At 48.2% G+C, this 16,735-nt stretch overlaps 1 protein-coding gene and 22 non-coding genes across 24 annotated transcripts in view; 1 reads left to right on the top strand and 22 right to left on the bottom strand.

Moving 5' to 3' along the window:
* The window catches only part of Sarm (sterile alpha and armadillo motif), a 264,254-nt gene that overhangs the window by 40,094 nt on the left and 207,425 nt on the right, over positions 1 to 16,735 (top strand). The gene's annotated exons all lie outside the window — the stretch shown is intronic.
* On the bottom strand, positions 1,451 to 1,522 carry TRNAH-GUG (transfer RNA histidin (anticodon GUG)). Its single transcript has one exon. It is a non-coding gene; the product is annotated as a tRNA-His (tRNA).
* Positions 1,793 to 1,864, bottom strand: TRNAH-GUG (transfer RNA histidin (anticodon GUG)). The gene has a single exon. It is a non-coding gene; the product is annotated as a tRNA-His (tRNA).
* TRNAH-GUG (transfer RNA histidin (anticodon GUG)) lies at positions 2,133 to 2,204 on the bottom strand. The gene has a single exon. It is a non-coding gene; the product is annotated as a tRNA-His (tRNA).
* TRNAH-GUG (transfer RNA histidin (anticodon GUG)) lies at positions 2,473 to 2,544 on the bottom strand. The gene has a single exon. It is a non-coding gene; the product is annotated as a tRNA-His (tRNA).
* Positions 2,813 to 2,884, bottom strand: TRNAH-GUG (transfer RNA histidin (anticodon GUG)). Its single transcript has one exon. It is a non-coding gene; the product is annotated as a tRNA-His (tRNA).
* On the bottom strand, positions 3,156 to 3,227 carry TRNAH-GUG (transfer RNA histidin (anticodon GUG)). The gene has a single exon. It is a non-coding gene; the product is annotated as a tRNA-His (tRNA).
* On the bottom strand, positions 8,356 to 8,427 carry TRNAH-GUG (transfer RNA histidin (anticodon GUG)). The gene has a single exon. It is a non-coding gene; the product is annotated as a tRNA-His (tRNA).
* Positions 8,696 to 8,767, bottom strand: TRNAH-GUG (transfer RNA histidin (anticodon GUG)). The gene has a single exon. It is a non-coding gene; the product is annotated as a tRNA-His (tRNA).
* Positions 9,377 to 9,448, bottom strand: TRNAH-GUG (transfer RNA histidin (anticodon GUG)). Its single transcript has one exon. It is a non-coding gene; the product is annotated as a tRNA-His (tRNA).
* Positions 9,718 to 9,789, bottom strand: TRNAH-GUG (transfer RNA histidin (anticodon GUG)). Its single transcript has one exon. It is a non-coding gene; the product is annotated as a tRNA-His (tRNA).
* On the bottom strand, positions 10,401 to 10,472 carry TRNAH-GUG (transfer RNA histidin (anticodon GUG)). The gene has a single exon. It is a non-coding gene; the product is annotated as a tRNA-His (tRNA).
* Positions 10,741 to 10,812, bottom strand: TRNAH-GUG (transfer RNA histidin (anticodon GUG)). Its single transcript has one exon. It is a non-coding gene; the product is annotated as a tRNA-His (tRNA).
* TRNAH-GUG (transfer RNA histidin (anticodon GUG)) lies at positions 11,083 to 11,154 on the bottom strand. Its single transcript has one exon. It is a non-coding gene; the product is annotated as a tRNA-His (tRNA).
* On the bottom strand, positions 11,425 to 11,496 carry TRNAH-GUG (transfer RNA histidin (anticodon GUG)). Its single transcript has one exon. It is a non-coding gene; the product is annotated as a tRNA-His (tRNA).
* Positions 11,766 to 11,837, bottom strand: TRNAH-GUG (transfer RNA histidin (anticodon GUG)). The gene has a single exon. It is a non-coding gene; the product is annotated as a tRNA-His (tRNA).
* Positions 12,107 to 12,178, bottom strand: TRNAH-GUG (transfer RNA histidin (anticodon GUG)). The gene has a single exon. It is a non-coding gene; the product is annotated as a tRNA-His (tRNA).
* TRNAH-GUG (transfer RNA histidin (anticodon GUG)) lies at positions 12,447 to 12,518 on the bottom strand. The gene has a single exon. It is a non-coding gene; the product is annotated as a tRNA-His (tRNA).
* TRNAH-GUG (transfer RNA histidin (anticodon GUG)) lies at positions 12,788 to 12,859 on the bottom strand. The gene has a single exon. It is a non-coding gene; the product is annotated as a tRNA-His (tRNA).
* On the bottom strand, positions 13,468 to 13,539 carry TRNAH-GUG (transfer RNA histidin (anticodon GUG)). Its single transcript has one exon. It is a non-coding gene; the product is annotated as a tRNA-His (tRNA).
* Positions 14,151 to 14,222, bottom strand: TRNAH-GUG (transfer RNA histidin (anticodon GUG)). The gene has a single exon. It is a non-coding gene; the product is annotated as a tRNA-His (tRNA).
* On the bottom strand, positions 14,491 to 14,562 carry TRNAH-GUG (transfer RNA histidin (anticodon GUG)). The gene has a single exon. It is a non-coding gene; the product is annotated as a tRNA-His (tRNA).
* Positions 15,173 to 15,244, bottom strand: TRNAH-GUG (transfer RNA histidin (anticodon GUG)). The gene has a single exon. It is a non-coding gene; the product is annotated as a tRNA-His (tRNA).

Below are 16,735 nucleotides of genomic sequence, written 5' to 3'. Positions count from 1 at the left end.
GACGGAAATGAGAGAATCTGAGCATTTTGACAAACCATGTTAAAACCTTGCAGAGCTGAGACTTGGTAAAAAAAAGAGGTAACAATTTTGCCGTGACGAGGATTCGGACATGGGTTATTGCGGCCACAACGCAAGGTACTAACCACTATACGATCACGGCTATCCCGGAGGACGGAGAATGGGCGTTTCGCTGGGCAACTTAAAGAGAACGTTGAGTGCGCTTTTACGGGTTTTCTTTTGTCTTCGGCCATCCAGGTTCTCCCTCTTTCCCCCCACGCCTTTGCACCGTCGCTTTCTTTTCATGTTTATTCGTTCTAGCTGCGGCAGAACCCTTCCTGAAAAACGGAAATGAGAGAATCTGAACATTTTGACAAACCATGTTAAAACCTTGCAGAGCTGAGACTTGGTAAAAAAAGAGCTAAAAATTTTGCCGTGACTGGGATTCGGACCTGGGTTATTGCGGCCTCAACGCAAGGTGCTAACCACTATACGATCATGGCTATCCCGGAGGACGGAGAATGGGCGTTTTGCTGGGCAACTTAAAGAGAACGTTGAGTGCGCTTTTACGGGTTTTCTTTTGTCTTCGGCCATCCAGGTTCTCCCTCTTTCCCCCCACGCCTTTGCACCTTCGCTTTCTTTTCATGTTTATTCGTTCTAGCCACGGCAGAACCCTTCCTGAAAAACGGAAATGAGAGAATCTGAGCATTGTGACAAACCATGTTAAAACCATGCAGAGCTGAGACTTGGTAAAAAAAAGAGGTAAAAATTTTGCCGTGACCAGGATTCGAACCTGGGTTATTGCGGCCACAACGCAAGGTACTAACCACTTTACGATCACGGCTATCCCGGAGGACGGAGAATGGGCGTTTCGCTGGGCAACTTGAAGAGAACGTTGAGTGCGCTTTTGCGGGTTTTCTTTTGTCTTCGGCCATGCAGTTTCTCGCTCTTTCCCCCACGCCTTTGCGCCGTCGCTTTGTTTTCATGCTTATTCGTTCTAGCCACGGCAGAACCCTTCCTGAAAAACGAAAGTGAGAGAATCTGAGCATTGTAACAAACCATGTTAAAACCATGCAGAGCTGAGACTTGGTAAAAAAAAGAGGTAAAATTTTGCCGTGACTGGGATTCGGACCTGGGTTATTGCGGCCAAAACGCAAGGTACTAACCACTTTACGATCACGGCTATCCCGGAGGACGGAGAATGGGCGTTTCGCTGGGCAACTTAAAGAGAACGTTGAGTGCGCTTTTACGGGTTTTCTTTTGTCTTCGGCCATCCAGGTTCTCCCTCTTTCCCCCCACGCCTTTGCGCCGTCGCTTTCTTTTCATGTTTATTCGTTCTAGCCGCGGCAGAACCCTCCCTGAAAGACGGAAATGAGAGAATCTGAGCATTTTGACAAACCATGTTAAAACCTTGCAGAGCTGAGACTTGGTAAAAAAAAAGAGGTAAAAATTTTGCCGTGACCAGGATTCGAACCTGGGTTATTGCGGCCACAACGCAAGGTACTAACCACTATACGATCACGGCTCTCCCGGAGGACGGAGAATGGGCGTTTCGCTGGGCAACTTAAAGAGAACGTTCAATGCGCTTTTCCGGGTTTTCTTTTGTCTTCGGCCATCCAGTTTCTCCCTCTTTCCCCCCCGCGCCTGTGCGCCGTCGCTTTCTTTTCATGTTTATTTGTTCTAGCCGCGGCAAAACCCTTCCTGAAAAACGGAAATGAGAGAATCTGAGCATTGTGACAAACCATGTTAAAACCATGCAGAGCTGAGACTTGGTAAAAAAAACAGGTAAAAATTTTGCCGTGACCAGGATTCGAACCTGGGTTATTGCGGCCACAACGCAAGGTACTAACCACTATACGATCACGGCTCTCCCGGAGGACGGAGAATGGGCGTTTCGCTGAGCAACTTAAAGAGAACGTTGAGTGCGCTTTTACGGGTTTTCTTTTGTCTTCAGCCATCCAGTTTCTCGCTCTTTCCCCCACGCCTTTGCGCCGTCGCTTTCTTTTCATGTTTATTTGTTCTAGCCGCGGCAAAACCCTTCCTGAAAAACGGAAATGAGAGAATCTGAGCATTGTGACAAACCATGTTAAAACCATGCAGAGCTGAGACTTGGTAAAAAAAACAGGTAAAAATTTTGCCGTGACCAGGATTCGAACCTGGGTTATTGCGGCCACAACGCAAGGTACTAACCACTATACGATCACGGCTATCCTGGAGGACGGAGAATGGGCGTTTCGCTGGGCAACTTAAAGAGAACGTTGAGTGCGCTTTTACGGGTTTTCTTTCGTCTTCAGCCATCTAGTTTCTCGCTCTTTCCCCCACGCCTTTGCGCCGTCGCTTTCTTTTCATGTTTATTCGTTCTTGCTGCGGCAGAACCCTTCCTGAAAAACGGAAATGAGAGAATCTGAGCATTGTGACAAACCATGTTAAAACCGTGCAGAGCTGCGACATGGTAAAAAAAAGAGGTAAAAAGTTTGCCGTGACCAGGATTCGAACCTGGGTTATTGCGGCCACAACGCAAGGTACTAACCACTATACGATCACGGCTATCCTGGAGGACGGAGAATGGGCGTTTCGCTGGGCAACTTAAAAAGAACGTTGAGTGCGCTTTTACGGGTTTTCTTTCGTCTTCAGCCATCCAGTTTCTCGCTCTTTCCCCCACGCCTTTGCGCCGTCGCTTTCTTTTCATGTTTATTCGTTCTTGCTGCGGCAGAACCCTTCCTGAAAAACGGAAATGAGAGAATCTGAGCATTGTGACAAACCATGTTAAAACCGTGCAGAGCTGCGACATGGTAAAAAAAAGAGGTAAAAAGTTTGCCGTGACCAGGATTCGAACCTGGGTTATTGCGGCCACAACGCAAGGTACTAACCACTATACGATCACGGCTCTCCCGGAGGACGGAGAATGGGCGTTTCGCTGGGCAACTTAAAGAGAACGTTCAATGCGCTTTTCCGGGTTTTCTTTTGTCTTCGGCCATCCAGTTTCTCCCTCTTTCCCCCCCGCGCCTGTGCGCCGTCGCTTTCTTTTCATGTTTATTCGTTCTAGCCGCGGCAGAACCCTTCCTGAAAAACGGAAATGAGAGAATCTGAGCATTGTGACAAACCATGTTAAAATCTTGCAGAGCTGAGACTTGGTAAAAAAAAAGAGGTAAAAATTTTGCCGTGACCAGGATTCGAACCTGGGTTATTGCGGCCACAACGCAAGGTACTAACCACTATACGATCACGGCTATCCCGTATTTTTTTTTTGTTTTTTCTTTATTGCCTGTTTTCGGCTCACATAAACAATACACATATTAACTGATAATTACACAACACAATCCAAAACATTGTAAAAACCATGGCTCAAACGATGTGGCCACGCATCTGTTAAAATGTTTTTATCGTCGATAGTAATTCGACGCGCGGCAACCATTCTGGGGGGAATTCCTCCAACTTTTGTTCATCCACAAAATTTCTTATATACTCTTTGAAGTACTGGGTGGGTGCTCGTGCATCTACATCAAAGTGCATGGCTGCCATCCTGGATTTCCAAATGCTATGAAGAGCCATAAGCATTATCATATCATATGGGGTACCGTCGTCACTTTGTATTTGCAAATAGCGGATGCCATATGCATCAATGGGGAAGTCTTTTTTGATCGTGCGCTGGAGCACGTCCCAAAGAAAAACAGCATCCCAGCAGTCAATGAATACATGCTCAATTGTCTCCTCCTTTCTGCATATTATGCAATGCGTGCCCCAAGGAACGTAAAACCCCTTTGCAGCCATCCAGGTTTTGACGGTCAGCGTACCGGTATGTAATTTAAAAAAGAAATTCTTAGCACCTGGCGATATTTTCATCGCCTTGACGCGCTTTAGTACAGTGTGGCCATGGCATACATTGTAAAGGGACCGATACAAAGGCACTGGTAAAAACATATCACGTAGGTCCTTGTACAACTTTCTTCGTCGAACTTGACTCAAGTATTCAAGTGAAAACCGCACTGACAAAAACCTACAAGAAAGTACAACTTCGCGGAGAAAGCCATAAACACCACCAGGTACGCTGCAGGTTGATACAACCATGTTAGGCAAGTGTTGCCCCAGGCGAAGTTGACAGACAGTGCGAAGGAATGGGTTGTCGACGTCTCTAAAGAAACAAAACCGATTGACTACCTGTCTTAAAAACAAATGCGACAAGCCGAGTCCTCCATTTCGCACTCGAAGAAATAAATTGGTCCGACTCGATCTTTCCCAAGACGATTCCCACACAAAGACAGCGAACACACGGTGAAATTTTTGGATGTTTACCCTTGAACAATGTAAGACTTGTAAGATATACCAAATTTTACTCACTAAGAATATGTTGCAAATTGTGGCTTTAGAAAACATAGACCAATTCCAGCCATTCCACTTGTTCACTCTTTCCCGCAGGTTATCCACTTGGCTCCTCCAGTACGAGTCGCTGTCTTTGTAGCATTCGAGGGGGGCACCCAAGTATTTCACCGGTGTCGTAACAAACCTTATGCTGGCAAAACTGTCTGGGGTTTCTGCCCAGTCACCGTGCCAAAAGCCAAGGCATTTTCCCCAGTTTACAGCGCTGCCACTTGCAGCACAGAAGTTAGTAACGCATTTGACAGCATCTGCTATGCTGTCAGAGTCCGCGCAAAAAATGGCAATATCGTCCGCATACGCCAACAGTCGGACTTCAACCTCGTGCAGTTTAAACCCACGAACACAGTCATTCTTTATGACACTCAAACAAAAGGACTCTATGTACAAACAAAACAATAACGGTGAGAGAGGACAACCCTGACGGACCGAACGCTTGACTGGGATGCGCTTCCCCACCACCTTGTTAACGATTAGCCGCGTTGAGCAGTCTCGGTACGCCATGACAACCCCCTCTTTGATTATTTTCCCTAAATTCACATAATCTAGGATGCACAGCAGAATTTCATGAGGCACCCTGTCAAAAGCCTTCTCGAGGTCGATTTGCAGCATTGCGACTCGCGCACCAATAGCGTCGCAACATTCGAGGATGCTCCGGGCTGCGTGTATATTCGTGAGGATAGTTCGACCTTTAATGCCGCACGTCTGATGCGGCCCCACGAGCTCCGTAATGACTGTTTGCAACCTTTTAGCTAGGATTTTCATGAATATCTTGTAATCTCCACTAGTGAGGCAGATTGGGCGGTAAGAATTTACTTTGCGCAGTGCAACGGGGTCTTCCGATTTTGGTATAAGAACAGTGTGAGATGATGAAAAGGACGGGGGTAATATTTTCAGCTCGAATGCCTCATTATAAACGTCGGCTAAGACTGGTGTTATTTCAAACTTGAAACACTTATAAAAGGCGGAAGTCAGACCATCAGGGCCAGGCGATTTCCCGGGATGCATACTTTCAATAGCACTGTTAACTTCCTCTTCCGAAATGGGTTCCTCCAATAATTCTTTTGCATTATTGTCAAGCTTCGGCATCAGCGGTAAAAAATCTTTTTTAAAACGATCGACATCAACTGAGCTGGCGGCGAATAAACCATTGAAGTGCTCAAAGAAAGCACGCTCGATAACATCTGCGACATCGCTGACCTCACCCTCGTGTTCAATTTCTGTTATCTGATTACGACGCGCATGCCACTTTTCTGAGCCCAACGCCCTTTTTGACGGTGCTTCTGCCGTTATCAGTCGCTCGGCTCTTGCCCGAACCATAGCACCGCGGTATCTTTCGACATCGAACCGCTCAATTTTACTTTTCAACGCGCGAATATCTTCAAGAAACATGCCGGGCAATCTACATTCTTCGAGGAGCAATTTTTCCAGGTTTCTGCGCATGAGCTTTTCTTCTGCTCCTTTTACTCTGCTTATAGCGCTCGAGCGTTCCAAAGCCTTCAATTTAACGACCTGCTTGAAGTTCTCCCATTTTTCTCTAAACGTCTTTTTACTGCGAACTTTCATTTTTTCAACTTCCGTCATTACTTCCTCCATAAATTTTTCATCACTCAGCAGATTCGAATTCAATTTCCATAGTTGCCACTCGAAGGCCCTTTTCGTTTCTTTCGTGCTAGCTACTACAAAGCTAACCAAGCAGTGGTCACTAAATGAAACGGCGTTAACACGGTATGCCTTGCAAATCGGTACCAATTCTACACTCACGTACGCCCTATCTAGTCGGGCATGGCTGGCTGCCTGAAAGTGGGTGTACTGCATAGTCCGGCCACCACCGAGACATTCAGCCACATCCTCCAAACCATGTTCTCTTACCATATCGCTTAAGACAGCCGTACTTGCATCCCTGTAAGGTCGTTCGCTAGTTTTGTCTTTGGCTGAAAGGACGCAGTTGAAATCGCCAATAATGATTAGGAGCCTATTACATTTGGTATACTGCTTCAGTTGTTCGAAAAATATGCGTCTTTCGTCAGTGACAGTCGGTGCGTACAAGCATATTACGCGCCATTCCAATCCCGAAAACAAAAGATCACAAACAATGAGCCGACCAGACGGACATGACGTTGACGCTTCTACTTTAGCACCCAGACTCTGTCTGACGAACAAAACGCAACCAGAAGAAGTCCCTATGGCATGGCTAACTACAACAGAATACCGCGGCAAGAATTGGCGCACCATGCCCCCAGTTTCATCGTCACCATGGACTTTAGTCTCTTGGACTGCCAATATGTCAAGGTCGAGGTCACTTACTAGCCGATAAAGTTGACATTGTTTTCTCCGTGAGGCCAGGCCACGCACATTTAAAGTGGCCACACGGATTGAATTTTCTATTTGCACCATTGTAAGGCTACGAAAAACCCAGGGGCATGGCGCTTACCTTACAACTGCAATTCCTTCCTGAACACCTTGTCCCAGTACAGTCCTTAAGTTGGCGAAGGCGGCGTTTCCGCCGTCTTGCGCTCCGACGAAATGTTTGGCCGTGGCCGGATGGTAGGCCGCCGAGCGGGAGTCGTCTTGGCGGGTGGTTCGTCCGGCGAGGCGGCAGTGGTGCCCTTGTCTTTTTTCCCTTCGTCACGGGGACGCTTCCCCGTCACAGTGCCACTGTCGCTTCCAATCCCAGTCATTGGTTCAGCCTCGGAGGGGGTCTCGTCTGCTGAGCCAAGACACGTGTCGCCGGTGCTGCTTGCATCCACCTTTTCACTACTTTCGCCTACGCCTTCATATGGAAGCCCGGCGTCGGGCTTACCTAGTGTTTCACACACGCCCTCTTCTTGACGGCATGACGACCCATCTTCCACAGCACAGCTCGGGTTAACTCCTGCTGTTTCTTCCGAGTCTGCTTCGTCCATGAGGTGCTCCAGTGCATCACTTTCCTGCGCTGGTCCAGTCACACTGGCATATGTCTTCGCGCAGTCGGCGTCTTCGTGGCCGAAGCGGCGACAACGACTGCAGCGGGGTACTCGGCAGTCGCGACGTATGTGACCGGTACTCTTGCACCGTAGGCACAATGGTGCACGGCCTGGAACGACAACGAGAGTCAGCTCTCCGGCAATCTTGAGCTGGTGCGGAATGTCATCCACCTTGACGTCGGAGTGCAGCTTTAGTCCCACAGACCGCGTCGTTGAGCCCTTTTCTGTGATGCCCGGAGCTCGCCACTTCTCCCGTTTCACTTCGAACACTTTCCCATAGGGAGTCAAGGCAACACGTACGTCTTCGTCGGTCACGCCGTGCAGCAGCCAGTGAAGCTTCAAGCGAACCTCGCGGTTATTTGGGTCAATGAGCAAACATGGGCGATCCTTTACCTTCACATCGACGGCGGAGAGCAACTTCCGAGCAGCCTCAGCACTCGTAGGTGTCACAGCCCATACGTGGTTCATTTGATACGCCCCCAACGCCAAAACGTCGTCGAGCGCACCAAGCTTGGCCAAAGTGTCCCTGTAGTCTTCGACGCGGTAAGGCCGGGCTCTCGGATCACCATGCATGAAAACGGTATTCGCAGCGATGCGTCCGGAAGGCAGATTGGGCAAAATCACCTGATAATCGTCGGCGCTAGGCGCAAAAACCCTGTCACCGCGGCCCGGTCGGGCCGCTGATACCACTCCGTCGGAGCCGAACATTCCGCGACCGTATCGCTCGAAAGCTGGAAGTGGAATCCACGGCTATCCCGTAGGACGGAGAATGGGCGTTTCGCTGGGCAACTTGAAGAGAACGTTGAGTGCGCTTTTACGGGTTTTCTTTCGTCTTCGGCCATCCAGTTTCTCCCTCTTCCCCCCGCGCCTTTGCGCTGTCGCTTTCTTTTCATGTTTATTCGTTCTAGCCGCAGCAGAACCCTTCCTGAAAAACGGAGATGAGAGAATCTGAGCATTGTGACAAACCATGTTAAAACCGTGCAGAGCTGCGACATGGTAAAAAAAAAGGTAAAAAGTTTGCCGTGACCAGGATTCGAACCTGGGTTATTGCGGCCACAACGCAAGGTACTAACCACTATACGATCACGGCTATCCCAGAGGACGGAGAATGGGCGTTTCGCTGGGCAACTTGAAGAGAACGTTCAGTGCGCTTTTACGGGTTTTCTTTTATCTTCGGCCATCCAGTTTCTCCCTCTTTCTCCCACGCCTGTGCGCGGTCGCTTTCTTTTCATGTTTATTCGTTCTAGCCACGGCAGAACCCTTCCTGAAAAACGGAAATGAGAGAATCTGAGCATTTTGACAAACCATGTTAAAACCTTGCAGAGCTGAGACTTGGTAAAAAAAAGAGGTAAAAAGTTTGCCGTGACCAGGATTCGAACCTGGGTTATTGCGGCCACAACGCAAGGTACTAACCACTATACGATCACGGCTATCCCGGAGGACGGAGAATGGGCGTTTCACTGGGCAACTTAAAGAGAACGTTGAGTGCGCTTTTACGGGTTTTCTTTTGTCTTCGGCCATCCAGTTTTTCGCTCTTTCCCCCACGCCTTTGCGCCGTCACTTTCTTTTCATGTTTATTCGTTCTAGCCGCGACAGAACCCTCCCTGAAAGACGGAAATGAGAGAATCTGAGCATTGTGACAAACCATGTTAAAACCGTGCAGAGCTGCGACATGGTAAAAAAAAAGAGGTAGAAATTTTGCCGTGACCAGGATTCGAACCTGGGTTATTGCGGCCACAACGCAAGGTACTAAACACTATACGATCACGGTTACCCGGAGGACGGAGAATGGGCGTTTCACTGGGCAACTTAAAGAGAACGTTGAGTGCGCTTTTACGGGTTTTCTTTTGTCTTCGGCCATCCAGTTTTTCGCTCTTTCCCCCACGCCTTTGCGCCGTCGCTTTCTTTTCATGTTTAATCGTTCTAGCCGCGACAGAACCCTCCCTGAAAGACGGAAATGAGAGAATCTGAGCATTTTGACAAACCATGTTAAAACCTTGCAGAGCTGAGACTTGGTAAAAAAAAAGGGGTAAAAAGTTTGCCGTGACCAGGATTCGAACCTGGGTTATTGCGGCCACAACGCAAGGTACTAACCACTATACGATCACGGCTATCCCGGAGGACGGAGAATGGGCGTTTCGCTGGGCAACTTAAAGAGAACGTTGAGTGCGCTTTTACGGGTTTTCTTTTGTCTTCCGCCATCCAGGTTCTCCATCTTTCCCCCCACGCCTTTGCGCCGTCGCTTTCTTTTCATGTTTATTCGTTCTAGCCGCGGCAGAACCCTCCCTGAAAGACGGAAATGAGAGAATCTGAGCATTTTGACAAACCATGTCAAAACCTTACAGAGCTGAGACTTGGTAAAAAAAAGAGGTAAAAAGTTTGCCGTGACCAGGATTCGAACCTGGGTTATTGCGGCCACAACGCAAGGTACTAACCACTATACGATCACGGCTATCCCGGAGGACGGAGAACGGGCGTTTCGCTGGGCAACTTAAAAAGAACGTTGAGTGCGCTTTTACGGGTTTTCTTTTGTCTTCGGCCATCCAGTTTTTCGCTCTTTCCCCCACGCCTTTGCGCCGTCGCTTTCTTTTCATGTTTATTCGTTCTAGCCGCGGCAGAACCCTCCCTGAAAGACGGAAATGAGAGAATCTGAGCATTTTGACAAACCATGTTAAAACCTTGCAGAGCTGAGACTTGGTAAAAAAAAAGAGGTAAAAATTTTGCCGTGACCAGGATTCGAACCTGGGTTATTGCGGCCACAACGCAAGGTACTAACCACTATAAGATCACGGCTATCCCGGAGGACGGAGAATGGGCGTTTCTCTGGGCAACTTAAAGAGAACGTTGAGTGCGCTTTTACGGGTTTTCTTTTGTCTTCGGCCATCCAGGTTCTCCCTCTTTCCCCCACGCCTGTGCGCGGTCGCTTTCTTTTCATGTTTATTTGTTCTAGCCGTTGCAGAACCCTTCCTGAATAACGGAAATGAGAGAATCTGAGCATTGTGACAAACCTTGTTAAAACCGTGCAGAGCTGAGACTTGGTAAAAAAAAAAGAGGTAGAAATTTTGCCGTGACCAGGATTCGAACCTGGGTTATTGCGGCCACAACGCAAGGTACTAACCACTATACGATCACGGCTATCCCGGAGGACGGAGAATGGGCGTTTCTCTGGGCAACTTAAAAAGAACGTTTAGTGCGCTTTTACGGGTTTTCTTTTGTCTTCGGCCATCCAGTTTTTCGCTCTTTCCCCCACGCCTTTGCGCCGTCGCTTTCTTTTCATGTTTATTCGTTCTAGCCGCGGCAGAACCCTTCTTGAAAGACGGACATGAGAAAATCTGAACATTTTGACAAACCATGTTAAAACCTTGCAGAGCTGAGACTTGGTAAAAAAAAGAGGTAAGAATTTTGCCGTGACCAGGATTCGAACCTGGGTTATTGCGGCCACAACGCAAGGTACTAACCACTATACGATCACGGCTATCCCGGAGGACGGAGAATGGGCGTTTCACTGGGCAACTTAAAGAGAACGTTTAGTGCGCTTTTACGGGTTTTCTGTTGTCTTCGGCCATCCAGTTTTTCGCTCTTTCCCCCACGCCTGTGCGCGGTCGCTTTCTTTTCATGTTTATTTGTTCTAGCCGTTGCAGAACCCTTCCTGAATAACGGAAATGAGAGAATCTGAGCATTGTGACAAACCTTGTTAAAACCGTGCAGAGCTGAGACTTGGTAAAAAAAAAAGAGGTAGAAATTTTGCCGTGACCAGGATTCGAACCTGGGTTATTGCGGCCACAACGCAAGGTACTAACCACTATACGATCACGGCTATCCCGGAGGACGGAGAATGGGCGTTTCACTGGGCAACTTAAAGAGAACGTTGAGTGCGCTTTTACGGGTTTTCTTTTGTCTTCGGCCATCCAGGTTCTCCCTCTTTCCCCCACGCCTGTGCGCGGTCGCTTTCTTTTCATGTTTATTTGTTCTAGCCGTTGCAGAACCCTTCCTGAATAACGGAAATGAGAGAATCTGAGCATTGTGACAAACCTTGTTAAAACCGTGCAGAGCTGAGACTTGGTAAAAAAAAAAGAGGTAGAAATTTTGCCGTGACCAGGATTCGAACCTGGGTTATTGCGGCCACAACGCAAGGTACTAACCACTATACGATCACGGCTATCCCGGAGGACGGAGAATGGGCGTTTCACTGGGCAACTTAAAGAGAACGTTGAGTGCGCTTTTACGGGTTTTCTTTTGTCTTCGGCCATCCATGTTCTCCCTCTTTCCCCCCACGCCTTTGCGCCGTCGCTTTCTTTTCATGTTTAATCGTTCTAGCCGCGACAGAACCCTCCCTGAAAGACGGAAATGAGAGAATCTGAGCATTTTGACAAACCATGTTAAAACCTTGCAGAGCTGAGACTTGGTAAAAAAAAGAGGTAAGAATTTTGCCGTGACCAGGATTCGAACCTGGGTTATTGCGGCCACAACGCAAGGTACTAACCACTATACGATCACGGCTATCCCGGAGGACGGAGAATGGGCGTTTCACTGGGCAACTTAAAGAGAACGTTTAGTGCGCTTTTACGGGTTTTCTGTTGTCTTCGGCCATCCAGTTTTTCGCTCTTTCCCCCCACGCCTTTGCGCCGTCGCTTTCTTTTCATGTTTATTCGTTCTAGCCGCGGCAGAACCCTCCCTGAAAGACGGAAATGAGAGAATCTGAGCATTTTGACAAACCATGTTAAAACCTTGCAGAGCTGAGACTTGGTAAAAAAAAGAGGTAAGAATTTTGCCGTGACCAGGATTCGAACCTGGGTTATTGCGGCCACAACGCAAGGTACTAACCACTATACGATCACGGCTATCCCGGAGGACGGAGAATGGGCGTTTCTCTGGGCAACTTAAAGAGAACGTTTAGTGCGCTTTTACGGGTTTTCTGTTGTCTTCGGCCATCCAGTTTTTCGCTCTTTCCCCCCACGCCTTTGCGCCGTCGCTTTCTTTTCATGTTTATTCGTTCTAGCCGCGGCAGAACCCTCCCTGAAAGACGGAAATGAGAGAATCTGAGCATTTGACAAACCATGTTAAAACCTTGCAGAGCTGAGACTTGGTAAAAAAAAGAGGTAAGAATTTTGCCGTGACCAGGATTCGAACCTGGGTTATTGCGGCCACAACGCAAGGTACTAACCACTATACGATCACGGCTATCCCGGAGGACGGAGAATGGGCGTTTCACTGGGCAACTTAAAGAGAACGTTTAGTGCGCTTTTACGGGTTTTCTGTTGTCTTCGGCCATCCAGTTTTTCGCTCTTTCCCCCCACGCCTTTGCGCCGTCGCTTTCTTTTCATGTTTATTCGTTCTAGCCGCGGCAGAACCCTCCCTGAAAGACGGAAATGAGAGAATCTGAGCATTTTGACAAACCATGTTAAAACCTTGCAGAGCTGAGACTTGGTAAAAAAAAGAGGTAAGAATTTTGCCGTGACCAGGATTCGAACCTGGGTTATTGCGGCCACAACGCAAGGTACTAACCACTATACGATCACGGCTATCCCGGAGGACGGAGAATGGGCGTTTCACTGGGCAACTTAAAGAGAACGTTTAGTGCGCTTTTACGGGTTTTCTGTTGTCTTCGGCCATCCAGTTTTTCGCTCTTTCCCCCCACGCCTTTGCGCCGTCGCTTTCTTTTCATGTTTATTCGTTCTAGCCGCGGCAGAACCCTTCTTGAAAGACGGACATGAGAAAATCTGAACATTGTGACAAACTATGTTGAAACCGTGCAGAGCTGAGACATGGTAAAAAAAGAGGTAAAAATTTTGCCGTGACCAGGCTTCGAACCTGGGTTATTGCGGCCACAACGCAAGGTACTAACCACTATACGATCACGGCTATCCCGGAGGACGGAGAATGGGCGTTTCACTGGGCAACTTAAAGAGAACGTTGAGTGCGCTTTTACGGGTTTTCTTTTGTCTTCGGCCATCCAGGTTCTCCCTCTTTCCCCCCACGCCTTTGCGCCGTCGCTTTCTTTTCATGTTTATTCGTTCTAGCCGCGGCAGAACCCTCCCTGAAAGACGGAAATGAGAGAATCTGAGCATTTTGACAAACCATGTTAAAACCTTGCAGAGCTGAGACTTGGTAAAAAAAGAGGTAAAAAGTTTGCCGTGACCAGGATTCGAACCTGGGTTATTGCGGCCACAACGCAAGGTACTAACCACTATACGATCACGGCTATCCCGGAGGACGGAGAACGGGCGTTTCGCTGGGCAACCTAAAGAGAACGTTGAGTGCGCTTTTACGGGTTTTCTTTTGTCTTCGGCCATCCAGGTTCTCCCTCTTTCCCCCCACGCCTTTGCGCCGTCGCTTTCTTTTCATGTTTATTCGTTCTAGCCGTGGCAGAACCCTCCCTGAAAGACGGAAATGAGAGAATCTGAGCATTTTGACAAACCATGTTAAAACCTTGCAGAGCTGAGACTTGGTAAAAAAAAGAGGTAAAAATTTTGCCGTGACCAGGATTCGAACCTGGGTTACTGCGGCCACAAAGCAAGGTACTAACCACTATACGATCACGGCTATCCCGGAGGACGGAGAATGGGCGTTTCACTGGGCAACTTAAAGAGAACGTTGAGTGCGCTTTTACGGGTTTTCTTTTGTCTTCGGCCATCCAGGTTCTCCCTCTTTCCCCCCACGCCTTAGCGCCGTCGCTTTCTTTTCATGTTTATTCGTTCTAGCCGCGGCAGAACCCTCCCTGAAAGACGGAAATGAGAGAATCTGAGCATTTTGACAAACCATGTTAAAACCTTGCAGAGCTGAGACTTGGTAAAAAAAAAGAGGTAAAAATTTTGCCGTGACCAGGATTCGAACCTGGGTTATTGCAGCCACAACGCAAGGTACTAACCACTATACGATCACGGCTATCCCGGAGGACGGAGAACGGGCGTTTCGCTGGGCAACTTAAAAAGAACGTTTAGTGCGCTTTTACGGGTTTTCTGTTGTCTTCGGCCATCCAGTTTTTCGCTCTTTCCCCCACGCCTTTGCGCCGTCGCTTTCTTTTCATGTTTATTCGTTCTAGCCGCGGCAGAACCCTCCCTGAAAGACGGAAATGAGAGAATCTGAGCATTTTGACAAACCATGTTAAAACCTTGCAGAGCTGAGACTTGGTAAAAGAAAGAGGTAAAAATTTTGCCGTGACCAGGATTCGAACCTGGGTTATTGCAGCCACAACGCAAGGTACTAACCACTATACGATCACGGCTATCCCGGAGGACGGAGAACGGGCGTTTCGCTGGGCAACTTAAAGAGAACGTTTAGTGCGCTTTTACGGGTTTTCTGTTGTCTTCGGCCATCCAGTTTTTCGCTCTTTCCCCCACGCCTTTGCGCCGTCGCTTTCTTTTCATGTTTATTCGTTCTAGCCGCGGCAGAACCCTCCCTGAAAGACGGAAATGAGAGAATCTGAGCATTTTGACAAACCATGTTAAAACCTTGCAGAGCTGAGACTTGGTAAAAAAAAAGAGGTAAAAATTTTGCCGTGACCAGAATTCGAACCTGGGTTATTGCAGCCACAACGCAAGGTACTAACCACTATACGATCACGGCTATCCCGGAGGACGGAGAACGGGCGTTTCGCTGGGCAACTTAAAGAGAACGTTTAGTGCGCTTTTACGGGTTTTCTGTTGTCTTCGGCCATCCAGTTTTTCGCTCTTTCCCCCACGCCTTTGCGCCGTCGCTTTCTTTTCATGTTTATTCGTTCTAGCCGCGGCAGAACCCTCCCTGAAAGACGGAAATGAGAGAATCTGAGCATTTTGACAAACCATGTTAAAACCTTGCAGAGCTGAGACTTGGTAAAAAAAAAGAGGTAAAAATTTTGCCGTGACCAGGATTCGAACCTGGGTTATTGCAGCCACAACGCAAGGTACTAACCACTATACGATCACGGCTATCCCGGAGGACGGAGAACGGGCGTTTCACTGGGCAACTTAAAGAGAACGTTGAGTGCGCTTTTACGGGTTTTCTGTTGTCTTCGGCCATCCAGTTTTTCGCTCTTTCCCCCACGCCTTTGCGCCGTCGCTTTCTTTTCATGTTTATTCGTTCTAGCCGCGGCAGAACCCTTCTTGAAAGACGGACATGAGAAAATCTGAACATTGTGACAAACTATGTTGAAACCGTGCAGAGCTGAGACATGGTAAAAAAAGAGGTAAAAATTTTGCCGTGACCAGGCTTCGAACCTGGGTTATTGCGGCCACAACGCAAGGTACTAACCACTATACGATCACGGCTATCCCGGAGGACGGAGAATGGGCGTTTCACTGGGCAACTTAAAGAGAACGTTGAGTGCGCTTTTACGGGTTTTCTGTTGTCTTCGGCCATCCAGGTTCTCCCTCTTTCCCCCCACGCCTTTGCGCCGTCGCTTTCTTTTCATGTTTATTCGTTCTAGCCGTGGCAGAACCCTTCTTGAAAGACGGACATGAGAAAATCTGAACATTGTGACAAACTATGTTGAAACCGTGCAGAGCTGAGACATGGTAAAAAAAGAGGTAAAAATTTTGCCGTGACCAGGCTTCGAACCTGGGTTATTGCGGCCACAACGCAAGGTACTAACCACTATACGATCACGGCTATCCCGGAGGACGGAGAATGGGCGTTTCACTGGGCAACTTAAAGAGAACGTTGAGTGCGCTTTTACGGGTTTTCTGTTGTCTTCGGCCATCCAGTTTTTCGCTCTTTCCCCCACGCCTTTGCGCCGTCGCTTTCTTTTCATGTTTATTCGTTCTAGCCGCGGCAGAACCCTTCTTGAAAGACGGACATGAGAAAATCTGAACATTGTGACAAACTATGTTGAAACCGTGCAGAGCTGAGACATGGTAAAAAAAGAGGTAAAAATTTTGCCGTGACCAGGCTTCGAACCTGGGTTATTGCGGCCACAACGCAAGGTACTAACCACTATACGATCACGGCTATCCCGGAGGACGGAGAATGGGCGTTTCACTGGGCAACTTAAAGAGAACGTTGAGTGCGCTTTTACGGGTTTTCTGTTGTCTTCGGCCATCCAGTTTTTCGCTCTTTCCCCCACGCCTTTGCGCCGTCGCTTTCTTTTCATGTTTATTCGTTCTAGCCGCGGCAGAACCCTTCTTGAAAGACGGACATGAGAAAATCTGAACATTGTGACAAACTATGTTGAAACCGTGCAGAGCTGAGACATGGTAAAAAAAGAGGTAAAAATTTTGCCGTGACCAGGCTTCGAACCTGGGTTATTGCGGCCACAACGCAAGGTACTAACCACTATACGATCACGGCTATCCCGGAGGACGGAGAATGGGCGTTTCACTGGGCAACTTAAAGAGAACGTTGAGTGCGCTTTTACGGGTTTTCTTTTGTCTTCGGCCATCCAGGTTCTCCCTCTTTCCCCCCACGCCTTTGCGCCGTCGCTT

The sequence above is a fragment of the Rhipicephalus microplus genome, chromosome 3 (assembly GCF_043290135.1).
Source record: "Rhipicephalus microplus isolate Deutch F79 chromosome 3, USDA_Rmic, whole genome shotgun sequence".
In the NCBI taxonomy this organism is placed as follows: Eukaryota; Metazoa; Arthropoda; class Arachnida; order Ixodida; family Ixodidae; genus Rhipicephalus; species Rhipicephalus microplus.
Note: the sequence above shows the minus strand (reverse complement) of the source record. Positions and strands in the feature narration are given on the sequence as shown.